This window comes from Anolis sagrei, chromosome 3 (genome assembly GCF_037176765.1).
Source record: "Anolis sagrei isolate rAnoSag1 chromosome 3, rAnoSag1.mat, whole genome shotgun sequence".
In the NCBI taxonomy this organism is placed as follows: Eukaryota; Metazoa; Chordata; class Lepidosauria; order Squamata; family Dactyloidae; genus Anolis; species Anolis sagrei.
In genome coordinates, this window is record NC_090023.1 from 269716634 (window position 1) to 269743052 (window position 26419).

General features: G+C 44.0%; 1 protein-coding gene across 2 annotated transcripts in view; it reads left to right on the forward strand.

Annotated features, from left to right (window-relative positions):
* Window positions 1-4131: 4131 nt before the first annotated feature.
* LPP (LIM domain containing preferred translocation partner in lipoma) overlaps window positions 4132-26419 on the forward strand; it is a 398174-nt gene continuing 375886 nt past the window's right edge. Inside the window, exon 1 of one of the 2 annotated variants that reach the window (XM_067466127.1) lies at window positions 4132-4246. The gene's annotated coding sequence lies outside the window, so the exon portion shown is untranslated. Of the gene's footprint in view, window positions 4247-7666; window positions 7761-26419 lie in introns of those variants that run through there. The other variant, XM_067466130.1, reaches the window with a different exon arrangement.

The following is a 26419-nucleotide window of genomic DNA, read 5'->3' on the forward strand; positions in this document are numbered from 1 at the left end:
TGTCAATGCCAGAGTTTTTGAGGTTGGCTTTAAGCCCATCTTTAAATCTCTTTTCCTGTCCTCCAACCTTCCATTATCCATTCTTGAGTTTGGAGTAGAGCAACTGCTTTGGGAGATGGTGGTCAGGCATCCAGATGTTGCAATCCAGAGCAGGGAACGAGGCCCTAAGATAACTATCCACCACACTTGGCTGTGAAAAACAATCCTTTTTTATTGAAGAAAAATGGTTACAAAATAAAGGAAAAATGCAAGTCAAAAGCCACAGCAAAATCAGCAAAGATGAATTTAAATGGACAAAGCAAAACCAAAAGCCTCACTGGGAAATACTGGAATCTGTTAGCAATCCACTAACCGTACTTGATATCCTAGAAATCTTCCCAAACTATGGCCAGGGAACCGGGAGAACTGCCAAGGTCTTCATCAATTCTGAAAAGATACCTGAACTGAGACAATCAGCTCGGCGTATTGCAATTAAAACTCAAGAATTGGTTCCGTGAACCGCCCTTCTGTTTTGAAGCCAATGTTTTTAATTCTTGAATTCGGGAGGATCGACGCAAACTGAGTGATTTACTTCTGTCTTCCCAAATTTGGCCCCTTCTGTTGTCATTACAGTTAACAGGTGCAGAAGGGAGGGAAAGTTCAAGATCTCCCTCTGAAACATTCTCATGAACACTGGTACTTTCATTTTCCAAATCTACAGAAGTTCCTTCCTCACTAATTTCAGGAATATTGGCCTTTTCCAAACCTACAGCAGTTTCTTCCTCACTAATTTCAGGAGCATTGGCATCAGAAGGTACATTTCCACTAGCATCAGTAAATATACTTTCATTAGCATCAGGAGGAACAAACAGAGAATCAGGTTCAAGTTCAAACTCAGGCTGAACCCCAACACCAGACAATGGGGCCGGTCCAGAGTAGTTGATGGAGGAGGACCATCACTTCAATGCTGATGGTCTTTGGGTTATTGTATGTTTTTTTGGGCTATATGGCCATGTTCTAGAGGCATTCTCTCCTGATGTTTTGCCTGCATTTATGGCAAGCATCCTCAGAGGTGGTGAGGTCTGTTAGTACTAGGAAAAAGGGTTTATATATCTGTGGAATGACCAGGGTGGGGAAAAGAACTCTTGTCTGTTGGAGCTACATGTGACTTTGCCCCACCCTGGTCATTCCACAGATATATAAACCTACTTTCCTAGTTCCAACAGACCTCACTACCTCTGAGGGTGCTTGCCATATATGCAGGTGAAACATCAGGAGAGAATGCCTCTAGAACATGGCCATATAGCCCGAAAAAACCTACAACAACCCATTGATTCCAGCCATGAAAGCCTTTGACAATAAATCAGAAGATGTTTCCTTCTTGGGAGGAGAGAAAGGACTAATCTCGATAAGATAGTGAAGAGTAGAGACATCACACTGGCAACGAAGATCCGGATAGTTAAAGCAGTAGTATTCCCCATAGTCACCTATGGATGCGAGAGCTGGACCATAAGGAAGGCTGAGCGAAGGAAGAGAGAAGCTTTTGAACTGTGGTGCTGGAGGAAACTGCCAGAAATACAGCTCAATGGTGTAACATTAGAAAATGTTGACCATTTCCGCTCCCTTGGCAGCCACTTCTCCACCAAAGTCAACATCGACACCGAAATACAACACCGCCTGAGCTCTGCGAGTGCAGCATTTTTCCAAATGAAGCAGAGAGTGTTTGAGGACCGGGACATCCATAGGGATACCAAGGTGCTTGTCTATAAAGCTATTATCCCCCCAACCCTGCTCTATGCCTGCGAAACGTGGACTGTTGACAGACGTCACATGCAACTCCTGGAGCGATTCCATCAGCGCTGCCTCCGGAAAATCCTGCAAATCTCTTGGGAAGACAAGCGGACAAACGTCAGTGTGCTGGAAAAAGCAAAGACCACCGGCATCAAAGCAATGGTCCTCCGCCATCAACTCCGCTGGACTGGTAACCTTGTCTGGATGCTCGACCACCATCTCCCAAAGCAGTTGCTCTACTCCGAACTCAAGAACGGAAAACGGAGTGTTGGAGGACAGGAAAAGAGATTTAAAGATGGGCTCAAAGCCAACCTTAAAAACTCTGGCATGTTGTTGTTCATTCGTTCAGTCGTCTCCGACTCTTCGTGACCTCATGGACCAGCCCACACCAGAGCTCCCTGTCAGCCGTCACCACGCCCAGCTCCTTCAAGGTCTGTCCAGTCACTTCAAGGATGCCATCCATCCATCTTGCCCTTGGTCGGCCCCTCTTCCTTTTGCCTTCCACTTTCTCCAGCATCATTGTCTTCTCTAGGCTTTGCTGTCTCCTCATGATGTGGCCAAAGTACTTCAACTTTGTCTCTAGTAGCCTTCCCTCCAATGAGCAGTTGGGCTTTATTTCCTGGAGGATGGACTGGTTGGATCTTCTCGCAGTCCAAGGCACTCTCAGAACTTTCCTCCAGCACTAAACTCTGGCATAGACACAGAACTGGGAAGCCCTGGCCCTTGAGTGCTCCAGCTGGAGGTCCGCTGTGACCAGCAGTGCTGCAGAATTTGAAGAGGCACGAATGGAGGGTTAAAGAGAGAAATGTGCCAATAGGAAGGCACATCAAGCCAACCCCGACCGAGACTGCCTCCCACCTGGAAACCAATGCCCTCACTGTGGGAGAAAATGCTGGTCAAGAATAGGGCTCCACAGCCACCTACGAACCCACCCCCAGGACACCGAACTTGGAGGACCATCATCCTCGGACTATGAGGGATCGCCTAAGTAAGTAAGGAGGAAAATGCTGAGAGTGCCTTGGACCGCAAGAAGATCCAACCAGTCCGTCCTTCAGGAAATAAAGCCCGACTGCTCACTGGAAGGAAGGATATGACAGGCAAAGAAGGAGTACTTTGGCCACATCATGAGAAGACAGGAAAGCTTGGAGAAGACAACGATGCTGGGGAAAGTGGAAGGAAAAAGGAAGAAGGACCGACCAAGGGCAAGACGGATGGATGGTATCCTTGAAGGGACTGGCTTGACCTTCAAGGAGCTGGGGGTGGTGATGGCCGACAGGGAGCTCTGGCCTGAGCTGGTCCAGGAGGTCACCAAGAGTCGGAATGACTGAACGAATAAACAACAACAAGCAAGAGGGCCAGAAGTAGCTTAACACATTTGATGAGCTCAGTGCTACTCCATGCTTGAATCATAGAATCATAGAATCATAGAATCATAGAATCAAAGAGTTGGAAGAGACCTCATGGGCCATCCAGTCCAACCCCCTGCCAAGAAGCAGGAATATTGCATTCAAATCACCCCTGACAGATGGACATCCAGCCTCTGCTTAAAAGCTTCCAAAGAAGGAGCCTCCACCACACTCCGGGGCAGAGAGTTCCACTGCTGAACGGCTCTCACAGTCAGGAAGTTCTTCCTAATGTTCAGATGGAATCTCTTCTCCTCTGAAGAGAGGCTGAAGTGTCCTACTAGGGGGGGAATTTCTCCATGTGATGAGGTCCTTTGTGATGGTATGATCCACAACTGGATCATATTAACAATCCCAAAACATTCCCTGCTTTCCTATTCCTTTACCCATTTGGAGCCCTGGGTGGCACAATGGGTTAAATCCTTGTGCTGGCAGGACTGAAGAACGAGAGGTCAGAGGTTCGAATCCGAGGAAAGCGCAGATGAGCTCCCTCTGTCAGCTTCAGCTCCCCATGCGGGAACATGAGAGAAGCCTCCCACAAGGATGGTAAAACATCAAACATCCTCTGGGCAATGTTCTTGCAGACGGCCAATTTTCTCACACCAGAAGCGACTTGCAGTTTCTACAGTCACTCCTTACGTCTGGTGGAGTTCAGAAAACTCTGGAGAAATCCTAAGTCTTGTCTCGCAGTTTAGGAATGTCGTCTCCCTCCCCCTAAAACTCCCTTGGCCAGATTGACCTTCCAGCTTTGAAGCACCCACCCCCACCCCTCATTTCCTCTGGCCACGTTCCCTTGCCATCCCCATGCCTTACATGGTCAAAACTGCCTTCAAGGCAAAGCAAGGAATTTGGGATTCCTGACGTCAGGCTGACTTGGCAGTCGGAGTATTTTTTTGGGCAAAGGCCAGGGGGAGGTTCAACAAAAAAAGAGTGGGGGGGGGGGGGACACCAAAGAGGCTCAGCAGATGATTTGCTTTTGACTTTTTGGGGGGTCCAGCGTGGAAAAGCCCTCTCTGGGCACCAATGAGCCTTGCTGGATTTGCTGGGTGAGAAGAGCCTTTCTGGAAGGGCAGGTAAGGTGAGGTGTTGCATTCTTTAGAGGGGAGGGGGAATAGGGGGCAGGTGAGGGGATGCAGGGAGATTTTGGAAGAATGAATGCAAAGGGAGGAAAGGAATGGAAACTGGCAAAAGAAGAGATACAAGGAAAGAGGAAATGAAGAAAGGAGAGAAAAGACAAGGCAAAGCATGGGAGGCAGGATAGATGAATAAATGAATGAATGAATGAATGAATGAATGAATGAACGAAACAGGGAAAGCCAATGAGAGAAAAGGAGTCCCTAAACTACTCCTCTCATTGCTTACATCTACACCAGGCATGGACAAACTTTGGTCCTCCAGGTGTTTTGGACTTCAACTCCCACAATTCCTAACAGCCGGTACTTATTTACTTTACTTACTTAGGCAATCCCTCATTTTCCGAGGAGGATTGTCTTCCAATATTCTTGTGGGTCCGTAGGTGGCTGTGGAGCCCTATTCTTGATCTGCATCTTCTCCCACAGTGAGGGCATTGGTTTCCAAGTGGAAGGCAGTTTTGGTCAGGGTTGGCTTGATATGCCTTCCTCTTGGCACGTTTCTCTCTTTCACCCTCCATTCGTGCCTCTTCAAATTCTGCAGCACTGCTGGTCTCAGCTGAACTCCAGCTGGACCACTCAAGGGCCAGGGCTTCCCAGTTCTCAGTGTCTATGCCAGAGTTTTTAAGGTTGGCTTTGAGCTCATCTTTAAATCTCTTCTCTTGCCCACTGACATTCCATTTTCCGTTCTTGAGTTCAGAGTAGAGCAACCGCTTTGGGAGACGGTGGTCGGGCATCTGGACAACATGGCCGGTCCAGCGGAGTTGATGGTGGAGGACCATCGCTTCAGTGTTGGTGGTCTTTGCTTCTTCCAGCACGTTGACGTTTGTCCGCCTGTCTTCCCAAGAGATTTGCAGGATTTTTCAGAGGCAGCGTTGATGGAATCGCTCCAGGAGTTGCATGTGACGTCTGTAGACTGTCCACGTTTCGCAGGCGTATAGCAGGGTTGGGAGGACAATAGCTTTATAGACAAGCACCTTGGTATCCCTACGGATGTCTTGGTCCTCAAACACTCTCTGCTTCATTCGGAAAAAAGCTGCACTTGCGGAGCTGAGACAGTGTTGTATTTCAGTGTTGACTTTGGTGGAGAGGTGGCTGCCAAGGGAGCAGAAATGGTCAAGGTTTTCTAATGTTACACCATTAAGCTGTATCTCTGGCTTTAGAGAGGGGTTGGCTGGTGACTGATGGAAGAGCACCTTGGTTTTCTCGATGTTCAATGACAGGCCGAGCTTCTCGTATGCTTCTGCGAAGGTGTTTAGAGTGGCTTGTAGATCTTCTTCTGAATGTGCACAGACGACGTTGTCATCAGCATACTGGAGTTTTATAACAGATGTTGTTGTAACCAGCCGGTAGGCTGTTAGGAATTGTGGGAGTTGAAGTCCAACACCTGGAGGACCAAAGTTTTCCCGTGCCCAATCTATACCGTATAATTAATGCATTTTGCTCCCACTTTCACTGTCATGATTCAGTTCTTGGAGTTATGGGAGACAAACCGAAGACAAGATAAATAGATGAATTAATGAAAAATGAATAGGAAAAACAGAGCCTTGAAGCATCTAAACGGTGTGCATCTAAACTGTGGAACTGCCAACTGCCATGGCTCAATGATAGCTAATCCTGGGAGTATATTAGGCCTCACCAAACTTTGAGTTTGAGTCTCCTTCAGGAGACATAAAATGGGGTTTAAATAAATATAATACTAATACTAACAGATTACTGCAATGCGCTTATGTGGGGTTGCCTTTGAAGATTGTTTGGAAGCTTCAAATGGGCCAACTGGTGGCAGCCAGGTTACTATCAGGAGTGGCACTCAGGGAACACACAACTCCTCTGTTGTGTCAGCTCCACTGGCTGCTGGTTTGCCAGCGAGCACAATTCAAAGTAGGTTCTTGTGGGTTTTTTCGGGCTATAGGACCATGTTCTAGAGGCATTTTCTCCTGACGTTTTGCCTGCATCTATGGCAAGCATCCTCAGAGATAGTGAGGTCTGTTGGAACTAGGAAAATGGGTTTATATATCTGTGGAATGACTGGGGTGGGGCAAAGAGCTCTCTGCTGAAGCTAGGTGTGAATGTTTCAACTGACCACCTTCATTAGCATTTGAAGGCCTGGCTGAGCCTGGGAAAATCCCCTGTTGAGAAGTGTTAAGATGTGCCTGGTTGTTTCCTCTCTGTTGTTTTGCTGTTGTAATTTTAGAGTTTTTTAATACTGGTAGCCAGATTTTGTTCATTTTCATGGTTTCCTCCTTTTTGTTGAAACTGTCTACATGCTTGTGTATTTCAGTGGCTTCTCTGTGTAGTCTGACATGGTGGTTGTTGGAGTGGTCCAGCATTTCTGTGTTCTCAAATAATATGCTGTGTTCAGGCTGGTTCCTCAGGTACTCTGCTATGGCTGACTTCTCTGGTTGGAGTAGTTTGCAGTGCCTTTCATGTTCGTTGATGCATGTCTGGACGCTGCGTTTGGTGGTCCCTATGGAGACTTGTCCACAGCTGCATGGAACATGGTAGACTCCTGAAAATGAACAAAATCTGGCAACCAGTATTAAAAAAAACTCAAAAATTACAACAGCAAAACAACAGAGGGGAAACAAACAGGCACATAAAATCACTCTCAACAAGATTCCCCCCAGGCCCTTCCAAGCCATTGAATGCTAATCAAGGTGATCAGCTGCAACATTCACAGCTAGCCCCAGCAGACAAGAGTCCTTTGTCTCACCCTGGTCATTCCACAGATATATAAACCCATTTTTCCTACTTCCAACAGACCTCACTACCTCTGAGGATGCTTGCCATAGATGCAGGCGAAACGTCAGGAGAAAAATTGCCTCCAGAACATGGCCATATAGCCCGGAAAAACCTACAACAACCCAGTGTTTCCTCTCTGTTTTTGTGCTGTTGTAATTTTAGAGTTTTTTTTAATACTGGTAGCCAGATTTTGTTCATTTTCATAGTTTCTTCCTTTCTGTTGAAATTGTCCACATGCTTGTGGATTTCAGTGGCTTCTCTGTGTAGTCTGACATGGTGGTTGTGAGAGTGGTCCAGAGAGAGAGTTGTTCAGCAGTGGAACTCTCTGCCTCGGTGTCTGGTGGAAGCTCCTTCCTTGGAGGCTGTTAAACAGAGGCTGGATGGCTATTAGTTGGGGGAGGTGTGCTTGGAGTGTGCTTTTCCTGCATGGCAGGGGGTTGGACTAGATGTCCCATGAGGTCTCTTCCAACTTCTTCTAGGAGTCTATGAACTGGCAAGGAAAGAAGGAAGGAGGGCAGAGAAGGCGGAGTGAAGGAAGGAGGCTGGAAGGGAGGAAGGAAGAAGGGAATTTGGGAAGGAGGGAACGCGGAAGCAGGGAAGGGAGGAGGCCCCTCCCCGGCCGCCCCCTTTTCTCTCCCTCCCTCCCTTCCTGGGGCTCCACCTACTCCCGAGTTTTCGCCGCCTGAGGCCCTCGCCGCCCCCAAAGGCGAAACAGGTAGGGCCGCCTGAGCTCCTAGAACTCCCCCCTGCAAGCCCCCCATAACCCCCCTCTCCTTTTGGGCCTTGGGCATTTCCTGAGAAGCAGTGAGCACCGGATGGGGGAAGCCTTGGGATCTATAGTTTGCCCCACCACCTTCTGGGATCTGTAGTCTGCCCCATACATGTCTTGCAAGGAAACAAAACTGCAGCCTTTGGGAAAAAGTTGCATTGCAGGAAGTTGTGAGGGTGGCTCAGCAACAGCAGCAGGACACGGGTGTTGCGTCCTGACGTTCGCATCCGGGATGCGTGTCACATCCTGGGAAGGGAGGGAGAGGGAGGGAGGGAGGGAGAGAGAGAGGGAGAGAGGGAGGGAGGGTCAGCATTCCCAACTTGCATGACTCTTTGGGTGAGTCTACACTGGAGAACTGATGCAGTTTGGCCCCACTTGGAACTCCCATGGCTGAATGCTAGGCAATCCTGGGAGTTGTAGTTCAACATGGTCTGGGGCCTCGCCAAACTACAAGCCCCATGATTCCCTACCATTGAGACATCACAGTTCAAGTGAGGCCAAACTGCATTCATTCTACAGTACAGAAAAGTTAGGAAAAGTTCCTTTTTTTGGAGGGACCACAATTCCTATAATCTCCATAGTTAGTTAGGGGAATATGAACCATCTAGGTTGTTAAGATCGTCTGGAGGGGCCCTGCTCTCGGTCCCACCGGCCTCTCAGGCGCGTCAGGTGGGGACAAGGGACAGGGCCTTCTCGGTGGTGGCCCCTCAACTCCGGAACTCTCTCCCATTGGAGATCAGAACTGTCCCCTCCATTCTGTCATTCAGAAAACGGGTGAAAACCTGGCTATGGGATTTGGCTGTCGACGAGTGAATCAATATTTCTGTGATCGGATAGAGGGGAGAAGACCGGTATACAAAATGGCTACATGGGGCTGCCCCTGAAGACGGCCCGGAAGCTGCAATTAGTCCAACACACGGCAGCCATTACTCTAACAGGAGCAGAGCGCAGGGAGTACACAACCCTCCTGTTGCACCAGCTCCACTGGCTGCCGATTTGTTACCGGGCCCAATTCAAGGTGTTGATATTGGCCTATAAAGCCCTAAACGGTTCCGGCCCAAGATACCTATCTGACCGCATCTCGGCCTATGAACCCACCCGGACTTTGAGATCTTCCGGGGAGGCCCTGCTCTCGATCCCGCCAGCCTCTCAAGCACAGTTGGCGGGGACGAGAGATAGGGCCTTCTCGGTGGTGGCTCCTCGGCTGTGGAACGCCCTTCCTGTAGACGTTAGGCTGGCACCATCTCTCATGACATTCCGTAGAAAGTTGAAGACCTGGATGTTTGTGCAGGCGTTTGAGTAATTCAGTGCAATTTTGGTAATTTGAACATAGGAATGGAACAATGGACGACGAATTTGGATCACGCTTGGATGATGAGGCGATCGGGGATGGGATTTGTGATAACTGTGTATTGATGATTGCTTATTAGTTATTAATGGAAATGTGTAATGTAACTGTTTTGTATATTGACTATGGTTGTTTTTATTGTCTTTGCTGTTTGGAAACCGCTGTGAGTCGCCCTCGGGCTTGAGATACAGCGGTATACAAGAATAGTAAGTAAGTAAGTAAGTAAGTAAATAAGTAAGTAAATAAGTAAGTAAGTAAGTAAGTAAATAAATAAGTAAATAAATAAGTAAATAAATAAGTAAATAAATAAGTAAGTAAATAAGTAAGTAAATAAGTAAATAAGTAAGTAAATAAGTAAGTAAGTAAGTAAATAAGTAAGTAAGTAAGTAAGTAAATAAGTAAGTAAATAAATAAGTAAATAAATAAGTAAGGAAATAAGTAAGTAAATAAGTAAATAAGTAAGTAAGTAAGTAAGTAAATAAGTAAGTAAATAAGTAAGTAAGTAAGTAAGTAAGTAAATAAGTAAGTAAGTAAATAAATAAGTAAATAAATAAGTAAGTAAATGAGTAAGTAAATAAATAAATAAGTAAATATATATATAAATAAATAAATAAATTAAATTAAAATAAAATAAAATAAAATAAAATAAAATAAATTAAATATGGGAATGGCATTCCTAAGAGAAGGAAAGTAAGGAAGAGTATTGAAATCCTATTTGAATATTTACATTTTGTAGAGTTGAATAGATTATAATATTGCAAGACACTGAAGTCCCACAATCCCCAAGATTAGGAGGAAGGGATGATGGGAGTTGCATTCCAAAATCAAGCAAGGAAAGAAAGAATCGAAATGGTTCATCCTGTTTTGATATTTATGTTTTTTTAAATACATCGTATCATTTTTCTAATGTCGGAGGATGCTTGCAACTTTGAGTAATGTTGCAAGTTTCCTTCCAGAAGAAAGGAAGGAAGGAAAAGAATCGAAACATTCCTTTCTGTGTTTCTGTTTGTGTTTTGTAGGGTTGTAATTGTATCATTGGAAAGTTTGTCATGGTCAGGGTCATAATTGTATCACTTTTAAACTTTGAGAGAAAAGCATAGAAAAAATAAATATAATCATAACAACAGAACACCCACCAAAATGGATATCCAACCTCTGGTATTTATTTACTTGTCGTGTCAGGGTAACCAGTCAATTATATTACATTTCTAACAGAACAAAACAAACAAACAAACAGACAAAATACAAAATTTGTGAGTTTGGTAGTTGATTAAATGTCCTTTGACCAGTATCTGGCCACTTGGAGTGCCTCTGGGGTTGCTGCAAGAAGGTCCTCCATTGTGCATGTGGCAGGGCTCAGGTTGCATTGCAGCAGGTGGTCTCTGGTTTGCTCTTCTCCACACTTGCGTGTCGAGGATTCCACTTTGTGGCCCCATTTCTGAAGGTTGGTTCTGCATCTCGTGGTGCCAGAGCGCAGTCTGTTCAGCGCCTTCCAAGTCGCCCAGTCTTCTGTGTGCCCAGGGGGGAGTCTCTCATCTGGTATCAGCCATTGATTGAGGTTCTGGGTTTGAGCCTGCCACTTTTGGACTCTCGCTTGCTGAGGTGTTTCAGTGAGTGTCTCTGTAGATCTTAGAAAACTATTTATTGATTTAAGTCATTGACGTGTTGGCTGATACCCAAACAGGGGATGAGCTGGAGATGTCTCTGCCTTGGTCCTTTCACTATTGGGGGATGTCAGGTGGTGCAATACCAGCTAAACTGTAATTTCTCCAGCGGTGTAGGGTGCAGACACCCCGTGATAATGCAGCATGTCTCATTAAGAGCCACATCCACTGTTTTAGCGTGGTGAGATGTGTTCCACACTGGGCATGCGTACTCAGCAGCAGAGTAGCACAGCGCAAGGGCAGATGTCTTCACTGTATCTGGTTGTGATCCCCAGGTTGTGCCAGTCAGCTTTCGTATGATATTGTTTCTAGCACCCACTTTTTGCTTGATGTTCAGGCAGTGCTTCTTGTAGATCAGAGCATGGTCCAGAGTGACTCCCAGGTATTTGGGTGGTTTCAGATGTCCAAAGAGATGTCCAAAGAGGTTTTTGCAGCAGTGCAATTCCAGAATTAATGATAATAATAATAATCGAATTGCAAAGATTCTGGCACAAGCCAGTAAATTTGGCCCCAGTGGTGATTGGCACACTGGGTGCGGTGCCTAAAGACCTTGGCCTGCACTTAAACACAATTGGCGCTGACAAAATTACCATCTGCCAGCTGCAGAAGGCCACCTTACTGGGATCTGCACGCATTATTTGCCAGTACATCACACTGTCCTAGACACTGGGGAAGTGTCCGACATGTGATCCAATACAACAGCCAGTAGAGTGATCTTGTTTGCTGTGTACTAATCTTGTTGTGTATCAAATGACAATAATAGTACTACTACTAGTAGTAGTAATCCAGCATATATGTCTTGTTTGCTGTGTCATACTGTGTTTTTGTGTCGGAATAATAATAATAATAATAATAATTCTGGAATTGCAAAAACATTGGGTTGTTGTAGGTTTTTCCGGGTTATATGGCCATGTTCTAGAGGCATTTTCTCCTGACGTTTCGCCTGCATCTATGGCAAGCATCCTCAGAGGTAGTGAGGAAGTAGGAAAATGGGTTTATATATCTGTGGAATGACCAGGGTGGGACAAAGGACTCTTGTCTGCTGGAGCTAGGTGTGAATGTTTCAACTGACTACCTTGATTAGCATATAATGGTCTGACAGTGTCTGGAGCAAACTTTTGTTGCGAGGTGATTAGATGTCCTTGTTTGTTTCCTCTCTGTTGTTGTGCTGTTGTAATTTTAGGGTTTTGTCATTTGGGAGTTGTAATTGCTGGGATTTATAGTTTCTCTACAATCAAAGAGCATTCTGAACTCCACCATCAATGAAATTGAACCAAACTTGGCACACAGAACTCCCATGACCAACAGACAATACTGGAAGGGTTTGGTGGGCATTGACCTTGAGTTTTGGAGTTGTAGTTCACCTACATCAAGAGAGCACTGTAGACTCAAACTGGACCAAATATGGCACAGATACTCAATATGCCCAAATGCGAACAGTGGTGGAGTTTGGGGAAAATAGACCTCAACATTTGGGAGTTGTAGTTGCTGGGATTTATACTTCACCTGCAATCCAAGAGTATTCTGAACCTCACCAATGATAGAATTGAGTCAAACTTCCCACACAGAACCCCCATGAACAACATATAATACTGTGTTTTCTGATGGATTTCGGTGACTCCTCTGACACCCCCTCACGATCCCGACTCCCAGGTTGAGAAACACTGATTTAGACTGTAGATCCCATCAGCTAAGGACATGAAATAATGGGAGTTGTAGTCCAACAACATATGGAAAGGCAACAGGTTTCCCACAGCAGTGATAAACACTCTTGACTTTGGGAGCATCTACACTGAAGGATTAAAGTACCGTATATTCCGGCATATAAGACGACTAGGCGTATAAGACGACCCCCAACTTTTCCAGTTAAAATACAGGGTTAGTCAAAATGCATAGGCCAATCTGCCATTCAGTTGAATGGCTTATTGGCCTATGCATTTTGACTAACCCTGTATAGAGTTAAGACGACTCCCATGCATAAGACTACACCCACATATAAGACGACCCCTGACTTTTGAGAAGATTTTCTTGGGTTAAAAAGTAGTCTTATACGCCAGAATATACTGTAGTTTAATTCCACTCTAACTGCAATGGCTGAATTCTATGGAATGCTGGGAATTATAGTTTGGCACAATATTTCACCTTCTCTTCCAAAGAGGGTTGGTGCCTCAGCAAACTACAACTTATATAACTAGTACTAAGTCTACACTATAGGATCATTGCAGTTTGACATTACCTTAACTGCCACGGCTGAATGCTGTGGAATCATGGGAGGTATAGTTTGGCAATATCTATGGCCTTCTCTGCTAAAGAGGGCTAGTGCCTCAGCAAACTACTAGTTCCATTATTACTACTAGATCTCTTAGGGTCTACACTATAGAATTGTTGCAGTTTGACTGATTCTGGCTGAATGCTGTGGAATTATGGGAGCTTCTAGTTTTGCAATATCTCTGGCCTCTGCCAAAGAGGGCTGGTGCCTCAGCAAACTACAACTCTCAGGATTCTATAGAAATCAACTTAGTTAAAATGGTGTTGAAGTGCATTCAAAAATAGTGTAGATCAGTGGTTCTCAACCTTCCTGATGCCGCGGCCCCTTAGTACAGTTTCTCCTGTTGTGGTGACCCCCAACCATAACATTATTTTCATTGCTACTCCATAACCGTAATGTTGCTACTGTTATGAATCGTAATGTAAATATCAGATTTGCAGGATGTATTTTCATTCACTTGACACATTTGGGATTTATAGTTCACCTACAATCAAAGACCATTCAGAACTCCACCAACAATGGAACTGAACCAAACTTGGTAACCAGAACTCACGAATTCTCAATATACCCAAATGTACACACTAGTGGAGTTTGGGGGAAATAGACCTTGGCATTTGGGAGTTGTAGTTGCTGGGATTTATAGTTCACCTACAATCAAAGAGCATTCTGAACCCCACCAACAATCGAATTGGGCCAAACTTCGCACAAGAATCACCTACTGTTATGATTCCTCATGTAAATATCTGATAGGCAGGATGTATATTCACACCCCAAATACCAGGTATGCCCAAATTTGAATACTGTTGGGGTTGTGGGGGTTGATTTTGTCATTTGGGAGTTGTAGTTGTTGGGATTTATAGTTCACCTACAACCAACGAGCATTCTGAACACCACAAACAATGGAACTGAACCAAACTTGGAACACAGAGCTTCCATGACTAACAGAAACTACTGGAACATTTTGGTGGAAATTGACCTCGAGTTTGGGAGTTGTAGTTCACCTACATCAAGAGAGCACTGTGGACTCAAACAAGGATACATCTGGACCAAACTTGGCATGAATACTCAATATGCCCAAATGTGAACATTGGAGGAGTGTGAGGAAAATAGACCTTGATATTTGGGTGTTGTAGTTCCTGGGATTTATAGTTCACCCACAATGAAATAATATTCTGAACCCCACCAATGATAGAACTGGGCCAAACTTCCCACACAAAACCCTCAGGACCAACAGAAAATACTGTATTGTCGAAGGCTTTCATGGCTGGAATCACTAGGTTCTTGTGGGTTTTTTCGGGCTATAGTGCCATGTTCTAGAGTCATTTCTCCTGACGTTTCGCCTGCATCTATGGCAAGCATCCTCAGAGGTTGTGAGGTCTGTTGGAAGTAGGAAAAATGGGTTTATATATCTGTGGAATGGCTGGGGTGGGGCAAGGAGCTCTTCCCTGCTGCAGTTAGGTGTGAATGTTTAGCTGATCACCTTCATTAGCATTTGAAGGCCTGCCTGAGCCTGGGAAAATCTGTTGCTGGGAGGTGTTAATCTGTGCCTGGTTTTTTCCTCTCTGTTGTTTAGCTGTTATAATTTTAGAGTTTTTTAATACTAGTAGCCAGATTTTGTTCATTTTCATGGTTTCTTCCTTTCTGTTGAAATTGTCCACATGCTTCTTGTGGATTTCAATGGCTTCTCTGTGTAGCCTGACATGGTGGTTGTGAGAGTGGTCCAACATTTCTGTGTTCTCAAATAAGATGCTGTGTCCAGGTTGGTTCATCAAGTGCTCTGCATCAAGTGCACGCATCAAGGAACATCAAAGGCACTGCAGACTTCTTCAACCAGAGAAGTCAGCCATAGCAGAGCACTTGGTGGTTGTGGACCACTCTCACAACCACCATGTCAGTCTACACAGAGAAGCCATTGAAATCCACAAGCATGTGGACAATTTCAACAGAAAGGAAGAGACCATGAAAATGAACAAAATCTGGCTACCAGTATTAAAAAACTCTAAAATTATAACAGCTAAACAACAGAGAGGAAAAAACCAGGCACAGATTAACACCTCCCAACAAGAGATTTTCCCAGGCTCAGGCAGGCATTCAAATGCTAATGAAGGTGATCAGCTAAACATTCACACCTAGCTTCAGCAGAGAAGAGCTCCTTGCCCCACCCCAGCCATTCCACAGATATATAAACCCATTGTCCTACTTCCAACAGACCTCACTACCTCTGAGGATGCTTGCCATAGATGCAGGCGAAACGTCAGGAGAAATGCCTCTAGAACATGGCTCTATAGCCCAAAAAAACCCACAAGAACCTAGAAAATACTGTGTTTTCTGATGGTCTTTGGTGACCCCTCTGACACCCCCTCACGACCCCTCCCCAGGTGTAGATACAGCTATATTTTGCACAAAAAAGGGCCCGAGTTGAGGAATTGTATGCTTTTTCTGTCTCTATGTGACAACTATTCTTAAGAAGCTGTAATGGCTAAGTGAGAGAGAAAGGTTACTATCACCTATGGCATACAGACATACATACATACATAGCGGATTTCAATCCTGAGCAACCCGTTTGGTAAGTTTTTGATGTTATAAGACTTCAGTACCTGCCTTTTGTCTTCGTTTGCAAGAGATGCACCGTATGCCGTAAATGCATTTCATTTTTCCAAGTTGGACACAAAAATGTGCAGGTTGGAAAAGCGAGAAGGAAATTGGATTCATTAAATGCTTAATTAGGACTGAAACTACTATGGCCTGTCAATCAAAAGTGTAGAAACACTGAAGGCTCACATCCTGACATCACCCTATGATAACTACAAACTTATCCTTAAGGGAGGGCAACTGAAATGATCAATGGTCTGGAAAACAAGCCCTATGAGGAATATTGTGTCCAATTCTGGCCACCACAATTGAAGAGAGATGTTGACAAGCTGGAATGTGTCCAGAGGAGGGTGACTAAAATGATCAAGGGTCTGGAGAACAAGCCCTATGAGGAGTGGCTTAAAGAGCTGGGCATGTTTAGCCTGCAGAAGAGAAGGCTGAGAGAAGACATGATGATGGCCATGTATAAATATGTGAGAGGAAGTCTTAGGGAGGAGGGAGTGAACTTGTTTTCTGCTTCCCTGGAGACTAGGACGCAGTGGAGCAATGGCTTCAAACTACAAGAAAGGAGATTCCATCTGAACATGAGGATGAACTTCCTGACTGTGAGAGCTGTTCATCAGTGGAACTCTCTGCCCTGGAGTGTGGTGCAGTCTCCTTTGGAGGCTTTGAAGCAGAGGCTGGGTGGCCATCTGTCGGTGGTGCTTCAAATGCCATTTTCCTTCTTCTTGGAAGATTGGGGTTGGACTGGATGGCCCACAAGGTCTCTTCCAACTCTTATGATTCTATAATTCTATAATTGTGACCTAACCCTAACCCAGGCATGGGCAAACTTGGGCCCTCCGAGTGTTTTGGACTTCAACTCCCACAATTCCTAAAAGCCTCAGACCCCTTCCTTTCCCCCCTCAGCCACTTAAGCTGAGTTGTAGTTTGGTAAGGCACCTCTTTGGCGGAGAAGGTAAAAGGCCTTATAAAACTACAACTTACAGTATTCCATAGCTTTGAGCCGTGGCAGTTCAAATGGCATTGAACTGCATTCATTCTGCAATGTAGATGCATCTCAAGATCTCACCAAGCTATATCTTGTCGAAGGCCTTCATGGCTGGAATCACTGGGTTGTTGTAGGTTTTTTTTCGGGCTATATGGCCATGTTCTAGAGGCATTCTCTCCTGACGTTTCACCTGCATCTATGGCAAGCATCCTCAGAGGTAGTGAGGTCTGTTGGAAATAGGACAATGGGTTTATATATCTGTGGAATGGCTGGGGTGGGGCAAAGAGCTCTTCTCTGCTGGAGCTAGGTGTGAATGTTTCAACTGACCACCTTCATTAGCATTTGAAGGCCTGCCTGAGCCTGGGAAAATCTTTTGTTGAGAGGTGTTAAGATGTGCCTGGTTGTTTCCTCTCTGCTGTTTTGCTGTTGTAATTTTAGATTTTCCCAGGCTCAGGCAGGCCTTCAAATGCTAATGAAGGTGGTCAAAAACCTACAACAACCCAAGCTATATCTTCTTTAGTATTGAGCCTTGGCAGTTCAAGTGGTGCCAAGCTGCAATCATTCTCCAGTGGAAATGCACGTCAGAGCTCCAGAGATTGCAAATGGGAACTCATTCCTATGCAAAAGTTGCTTTTGAGACACATCGAACAAGTGAGAAGGCTATGTGCAAATTTATGACGAAGGTGTGATTAAAAGAGTTGCAAGCCAGTGATGCACCAGTGAGAAGAAAAGCAGGCAAAAGGGGTGAGCGGGTTTGAAATGGAGATGTGCAGAGGGTCCCTCTGGGCATGAAGTCCTGACTCACTGGTGCAGTTGAGGCCGGCCCGTATTGCAAAACGTATAGGGCGTGTCCGTGTGCCTCTTTGTGGAAAACACAAAGTGTATCTATTTATGTGTGTCGAATGCAGAATGCACTGAAGTACCCTCAAGCAGCAGTTCCTGTTCTGTGTTTGGTGGAACCCTAGAGTTCTGCAAAAGCATCCTAGGAGTTCCGCGAAACATCTTTTAAAATCTTTACGAAACACATTTCAAGAAGTCCATGCCAGAGTCGGAAGATCTTATTGAAATTCAGATTGATTCAGCTTTCAGAATGAAAATTTGACCCCTTTATTTCCATCTACGGGCAGTTTGCACAAATCTTACGAATTACTAGCAACTTACGCACAGTGGGTTAAAGCACTGAGCTGCTGAGCTTGTTGATCGAAAGGTCGCAGGTTCGATTCCGGGGAGCGGTGTGAGCTACCGCTGTCAGCCCTAGCTTCTGCCAACCTAGCAGTTCGAAAACATGCAAATGTGAGTAGATCAATAGGTACCGCTCCGGCGGGAAGGTAACGGCGCTCCATGCAGTCATGCCGGCCACATGACCTTGGAGGTGTCTATGGACAATGCTGGCTCTTCGGCTTAGAAATGGAGATGAGCACCACACCCCAGAGTCAAACATGACTGGACTTAATGTCAGGGGACTACCTTTACCTTTACCTAATATCTATATCTATATATACAGGCAGTCCTTGAGTTACAAACATCCAACTTACAACTGACTCTTAGTTAAGAATGGTGGTGGAGTGGGTTAATATAGTAATAATAATAATAATAATAATAATAATAATAATAATAATAATAATAATGGGTTGTTGTAGGTTTTTTCGGACTGTATGGCCATGGTCTAGAGGCATTCTCTCCTGACGTTTTGCCTGCATCTAAGGCAAGCATCCTCAGAGGTAGTGAGGTCTGTTGGAACTAGGAAAAAGGGTTTATATATCTGTGGAATGACCAGGGTGGGACAAAGGACTCTTGTCTGCTGGAGCTAGGTAAGAAGAAGAAGAAGAAGAAGAAGAAGAAGAAGAACAACAACAACACCAACAACAACAACAAAAACAACTTTATTTTTATATTTATTTTTATTTATATTATTTTATTTATATTTATTTTTATATGAATGACTAGGGTGGGACAAAGGACTCTTGTCTGCTGGAGCTAGGTAATAATAATAATAATAATAAGAAGAACAACAACAAAACAACTTTATTTTTATATTTATTTTTATTTATATTATATTATTTATATTTATTTTTATATGAATGACTAGGATGGGACAAAGGACTCTTGTCTGCTGGAGCTAGGTAATAATAATAATAATAATAATAACAACAACAACAACAACAACAACAACAACTTTATTTTTATACTGCAGATCTTTGGGTTAAACTGCTGAGCTGCTGAACTTGCTGACTGAAAGGTTGGCAGTTCAAATCCAGGGAGCAGGGTGAGCTCCTGCTGTTAGGCCAGCTTCTGCCAACCTAGCAGTTCAAAAACATGCAAATTTATTTATTTATTTTATTTGCATCACTTTTATCCCGCCCATATCAGCCCGAAGGCAACTCAGTCATGCCTGCCACATGATGTTGGAAGTGTCTACGGACAACACCGGCTCTTCAACTTAGAAATAGAGATGGCATGACTAGACCTTTACCTTTACGTAAGAATGGGGCTGAGACAAAAGGAAGTGTGAGGAATCTAATTTTTGGAAGGGAAATCCACTACCGAAAGAGTTATTATCATGTGGAAAATGGCTCTCCAATGAAGCTTTATCCCAAATCCTTGTTTTCACAACAAGCCAAATTTCCCAAAATCCAATTATCACAGGGACAGAAAGGGAGGAGAAAATATTTGCAAACCACTGCCCTAAAGACACCAGATCTGGTGTAATTTTGGAAGATAACCAGGATCAAACTTGGTTAGTATTTGGATGGGAGACAACCAATGTATACCAAATACTGTAGACACAGGCCTATTCAGCCTGTGATTGTGTTTAATGATCAGGTTGCTTTGAATGATGGGATTGACAATGTTGTGCCTAATGATCAGGTTTCCTTGGATGATGGGAATGACAATGTTGTTCGTGTTCAAGTTGATATCTCTGAAGGGAATGGGGATGATGGTCTGTCTCCTGGGCCTGAATGCAGTTCAGTTGATGGCTTAGACAGGCCTGTGTTGCTGCAAAGGGAATCTCAAGGTTTTGAGCCTGGGAGAAGCTCTGAGCTACAGTCGCAGGGTCAGTAATCTCCAGGTGTAGAATTCAATAAGGCCTTGAATAGACGAAGAGCTTTCAGCCAGCAGAGACAAACAAATGAGAATCTAAGGTGCTCAGACAGATTACGGCAGAGGCTAGCAGACAAACCAAAACTAAACAAAAATCTGTTTCTTGCTGTTTGGGAAATAAAGTAGATATATAGTGCCAAGTATGGAGCTTAGCTTCAGACGAAGCATCATTGGATTCTACGGCTAGTTCTCCATGCCATGTTCCTGGACCTTGTTTTTTGATTAATTCCTGTTTAAATATCTTTGCTGTTCTTTTTTTGCCTTTGAACTCAAGCCTCTGGTTCATTGTATTTTTGGGACTCTTTCTTTGTGGATTCATTGCTCTTTTTACTTCCTAATCAATTGAATTTACCTTTTTACTGTTGGTTTACTTTATTTGCTGTGGTTTTTACTATTTTCAATAAACTGCTTGCTATTTTTAACTCAACTGTGTGGTGTTGACAGTCAGAGGGGATCCTGACTCTCAACAATACTATGTATTCGAGTTGGGAAACCTTGTTGGATTGCAGCCTTGCTCAGCTCCAGTCAGTGTTGCTAATTCAGTTGAGTCTCACTTATCCAACATAAATGGGTCGGCAGAACGTTGGATAAGCAAAAATGTTGGATAATAAGGAGGGATTGAGAAAAAGCCTATTAAATGTCAAATTACATTATGATTTTACAAATTAAGCATCAAAACAATATGTTTTACAATTAATTGACAGAAAAATAATAATAAATAATAATAAACCTTTATTTATACCCTGCTACCATCTCCCCCAGGACTCGGTGTGGCTTACAAGAGGCCGAGCCTGAATACAACAACAGTAAAACACAACGACAACAATACAACAGTAAATAACTCAAAAACAAAGCAAAACAATAACAATAATATCACGACGCATTTAGAAAAAGCAGTTCAATACACGGCAGCGTTATGTACTAATTACTGTATTTACGAATTTAGCACCAAAACATTGCAATGTATTGAAACAGCTGTTGATCCAGATGGGAGGCAGACTGTGTTGGACAATACAGAATGTTGGATGAGCAAAGGTTGGATCAGTACTCTACTGTACTATGAATTGTTGTCTGACTTCCTCTGGAGTTTTCCCTACTCTGCTGTAGATAATAATTTACAGAACAACATGGGTGACTAATACTAATTCATTGCAAGGCACTTGACAATACTTTTGTCTTTGAGAGATCTAAGCCAGGGGTTAAAACAATATGCCTTTATGGAGTACAACTCCCCAAAACAATGGAGGAATTTGGCATGTTTGCCATGCAAATGATGCTTTTCAATGCTCTGGTTTGGCACATCTTCTTGCCTTTCAACTGTCATCCAGAGCATGGATAGAACAAGCAAGCTGCCTCTTGATGCCAGAGGTATGTTTGGGGAAAGTTGTTCCTATTTCCCCAAAGGAAGCAGGACATGTTTGGGCCCTGCTACAGAAAGCAGGGAAGAGTCTGTGGTGTTTTGCTTTTCTCAGAGCCCTTTGCACGCACTCAAGGAGCGGTGTGCCATTCCCAGATTTCCTTTGCCTGGATGGATAAGGGGCTTCCCCCCTTTACTCTTCATTGTTTGGTATCTTTCATCTCTGCTGCACCCGAGAAGCTTTGCCAGAGAGTGGATGGGGTTGATTCCTTCCCAGTAATTACTTCAAGTTCTTACATTCTGAGTTTGGAATTGGCTTCGCAAGATCAGAGAAGGTGAAAAGGTGTCCCTCAGCATCCAAAAGTTGGAGGAGGCTCAAGATCAGGTACCCGATGATGCTCTAGGACGCGGAACAATGGCTTCAAACTACAAGAGAGGAGATTCCATCTGAACATGAGGAAGAACTTCCTGACTGTGAGAGCCGTTCAGCAGTGGAACTCTCTGCCCCGGAGTGTGGTGGAGGCTCCTTCTTTGGAAGCTTTTAAGCAGAGGCTGGATGGCCATCTGTCAGGGGTGATTTGAATGCAATATTCCTGCTTCTTGGCAGGGGGTTGGACTGGATGGCCCATGAGGTCTCTTCCAACTCTTTGATTCTAGGATTCTATGTTTTTAAGTTATTTGAAAAAGACATTGTTTGTTTTTGGATGTTAGGTAATATCAATTAGGTAATTTCTAATGCTATTTATTGGGAGGTGGGTGGGTCAGTCTTTGCTTTTGTTTTGTATGAATGCTGCCATTAGAAAATACATACAAATGTGGCTGAACTACACTTCCCAAAATTGTGGATCAAACCCCACCAGTATTGAAAGTAGGTCATGTTGGGTCAGTATGCCAAGTTTGGTTCAGATCTTTCATCAGCTAGGTTCGATGCTCTTTGGATTCTAGTGAATGGTTCTGGTCCAACTTACCTGTCCAAATGTATCTCCCCTTATGGACCATCAAGGATCTTGAGATCGTCTGGGGAGGCGCTGCTCTCGGTCCCGCCTTCGTCTCAGGTACGTTTGGCGTGGACGAGAGACAGGGCCTTCTCAGCGGTGGCTCCCCGGCTATGGAACGCCCTCCCTAGAGAGATTAGATCTGCTCCCTCCCTTCTCACGTTTTGGAAGCAAGTCAAAACATGGCTGTTTGAGCAAGCGTTCTCAAACACAGAGTAACGGATATGGACAAATGACATAGGAATGGACGATTGACGATGGATCTGGACAATGCTTGACAATAAGGAGACGCTAGTGATGTTGTTTTTATTGTTGTTGTGGTTTATGTAATTGAAATGCTTTAAAATGTTCTATGATACTGTGTATACTGTTTTGTTGGAAACCGCCTTGAGTCGCCGATAGGCTGAGAAAGGCGGTATACAAATACAGTAAATAAATGAATAATAAATAAAAACTACAACTCCCAGAAAGCAAGGCCCACCCCCCCCCAAGCCAAAAGAAATACTCCTCCAGTTTGTTCAGTTGGGCATGGCAGTTCTCTGTGCCAAGTTTGGTCTCAGTGCATTGTTGGTAGGGGGTCACAGATTCCCTGGATGCAGGTGAACTACAACTCCCAGAATGTAAGGTCAATTCCCCCAGACCCACTATGTTCAGTTATAAGGGGTCCATGCCCAAAGTTTGGTCCACATCTGTTATTGGTGGGGGTCTCAGTGGTCTCTGGAAGTGGGTGAAGGGACTGCAAATGCCATCATCCATGGTCAATCCTCCTCCAAATCTCACCAGGACATAAAGTGTGTCATGGGGAGTCTGTGTGCCAAGTTTGGTCCATATCCATTGATGATAGGGTTTGCAGTAGTCTTTGGATGTGGGTGAAGGTACTACAAATCCCATCGTCCATGATCCATCCTCCCGCAAACCTCTCCAGGACATAAAGTGGGTCATGGAGGGTCTGTGTCCCAAGTCTGGTCCAGATCCATCACTGGTGGGAGTCACGGTGGTCCCTGGAAGTGGGAGCCAATGGGAAAGCTGCCGCAAACATACATTACCATATATATATATATATATATATATATATATATATATATATGTTTACATATATATGTGTGTGTGTGTTTATGGATACTTGAATATTAAGTCATGTATGACTTGAAGGCAGGTTTGGAGGCCAAAACTATGGAATTTTACATGACCCATGTATAAGTCAGAGAAGTTTATTTATTTATCATATAAGGAGCAAACCAAACAGTTGTACTGCATTTTTTAATAAACAAACGAAACACAAAGTTTGCAAGCTTGGTAGTTGATTAAATGTCCTTTGACCAGTATCTGGCCACTTGGAGTGCCTCTGGTGTTGCCGCAAGGAGGTCCTCCATTGTGCATGTGGCAGGGCTCAGGGTGCATTGCAGCAGGTGGTCTGTAGTTTGCTCTTTTCCACACTCGCATGTCATGAATTCCACTTTGTGGCCCCGTTTCTTAAGGTTGGCTCTGCATCTCGTGGTGCCAGAGCGCAGTCTGTTCAGTGTCTTCCAAGTCTGTGTGCCCAGGGGGGAGTCTCTCATTTGGTATCAGCCATAGATTGAGGTTCTGGGTTTGAGCCTGCCACTTTTGAACTCTCGCTTGCTGAGGTGTTCCAGCGAGTGTCTCTGTCGATCTTAGAAAACTATTTCTTGAATTAAGTCATTGACGTGCTGGCTGATACCCAAACGAGGGATGAGCTGGAGATGTCTCTGCCTTGGTCCTTTCACTATTGGCTGCTACTTCCCGGCGGATGTCAGGTGGTGCAATACCGGCCAAGCAGTGTAATTTCTCCAGTGGTGTAGGGCGCAGACACCCCGTGATAATGCAGCATGTCTCATTAAGAGCCACATCCACTGTTTTAGCGTGGTGAGATGTGTTCCACACCGGGCATGCATACTCAGCAGCAGAGTAGCATAGCGCAAGAGCAGATGTCTTCACTGTATCTGGTTGTGATCCCCAGGTTGTGCCAGTAAGCTTTCGTATGATATTGTTTCTAGCGCCCACTTTTTGCTTGATGTTCAGGCAGTGCTTCTTATAAGTCAGAGCATGGTCCAGAGTGACTCCCAGGTACTTGGGTGCGCTGCAATGCTCCAGTGGGATTCCTTCCCAGGTGATCTTCAGAGCTCAGGATGCTTGTCTGTTCTTGAGATGAAAGGCACATGTCTGTGTTTTAGATGGTTTAGGGCAGTTGCTCTCAACCTGGGGTCCCCAGATGTTTTTGGCCTTCAACTCCCTCTGGCAACGACAAAGTTTTGGCAGTTTAATAAACTTTTTTCCCATGTTTTAATGATAGAACCAATTAAGAAATTATATTTATAACCCAGGAACAAAAATCATGTTACATACATAGTGTTATAAGGATCACTCGAAAGAGAAAATAAACACCTTTAGCATTGGCTTTTTAAAAAATGGAATTTGACCCATTTTTCTTAGTCTCCTTTAATTTCTTTTTAGTGTTGCTTTTATATACCAAACTGTGTTTTTTCATGATTGTGGCTCCCAATCCTTCATTTTCCCAATTTCAAAAGTAAAGGAGTTTATTCATTGCTCTGTTTTGATGTTGTGTTTTTAGTCTTCAATTTTGTTTTATCCTAGTTCACATGAACTAGAGCAAACCATGTCCAAAAGAGCTGTAGGGAGTCCAGTGGGTCTTACATCAGTATCACAAGATCATCTGCATATGTTCTTAAATGAATGTGTTCGTTGTTGTTGTTGTTGTTGTTTTTGCTGCGGCTGTGTTAAATATTTGGGTATGATGTTTTGGATACCAAAATCCGTAGAAGTTCAGGTCCTGTTATGTACAATCTATATAAATAAACATATAATGTTCATTTGTGGGATTAACAAAACTCAAAAACCACGGGACGAATTGACCCCAAATTTGGACACAAGTGACCATCACTCATAAAAACACTGAAAGACACAGTGGAAGAGAGTTAAAAAGCCAAAAAAGATACATTACAATGCATGTGCAAAACCACACACACACACATATATATATACATGCAAACACACATATATACACATATACACAAATATATATACACATACACACACACAAAACACATATACATAGACTGGGCCACAATAAGGTGTGGCAGGGTACATCTATCTAATCTTTGTTGTTGTTCATTCGTTCAGTCGTCTCCGACTCTTCGTGACCTCATGGACCAGCCCACGCCAGAGCTCCCTGTCGGCCGTTACCACCCCCAGCTCCTTCAAGGTCAGTCCAAGGATGCCATCCATCCATCTTGCCCTTGGTCGGCCCCTCTTCCTTTTTCCTTCCACTTTCCCCAGCATCATTCCCTTCTCTAGGCTTTGCTGTCTCCTCATGATGTGGCCAAAGTACTTCAACTTTGTCTCTAGTCTCTTTCCCTCCAATGAGCAGTTGGGCTTTCTTTCCTGGAGGATGGACTGGTTGGATCTTCTCGCAGTCCAAGGCACTCTCAGCACTTTCCTCCAACACCACAGCTCAAAAGCATCAATCTTCCTTCGCTCAGCCTTCTATCTAGTCTATCTAGTCTAGTCTAGTATATAAATAAAAATGTAATGTTCATTTGTGGGATTAATATAACTCAAAAACCACTGGACGAATTGACACCAAATTTCGACACAAGACACCTCTCAGGCCAACGAGTGACCATCACTCATAAAAACCCTGAAAAACACAGCAGAAGGGACTTAAAAAGCCCCCCCCCCAAAAAAAAAGAAGAAGAGAGAAATACATTACAATACATGCACAAAACCACACACACACACACTCACACACACACACTCACACACATTTATTTATTTTATTTAGTACATTTCTATACCGCCCCTCTCAGCCTTCCGGTGACTTGAGGCGGTTTACAAGGCAAGAATTCAATGCCACCAAGGACACAATTACAATATACAATATAAAAACATCAGCAACAATAAAATCAAACATTATAATAAAACATACTTCAATTGATAATCATTAAAACAATGTCCAGTTCCGCCATATAGTTATTCCGTTATTATGTCCGTTACTCCATATTTTCAAATGCCTGCTCAAATAGCCATGTCTTAAGATTTTTCCGGAATGATAGCAGCAAGGAAGGCGATCTAATCTCCCTAGGGAGGGCATTCCATAGCCTAGGGGCCACCACTGAGAAGGCCCTGTCTCTCGTTCCCGCCAAGTGTACTTGTGAGATATATATATATATATATATATATATATATATATATAGAGAGAGAGAGAGAGAGAGAGAGAGAGCACACATATCATATACACACACAAAACAC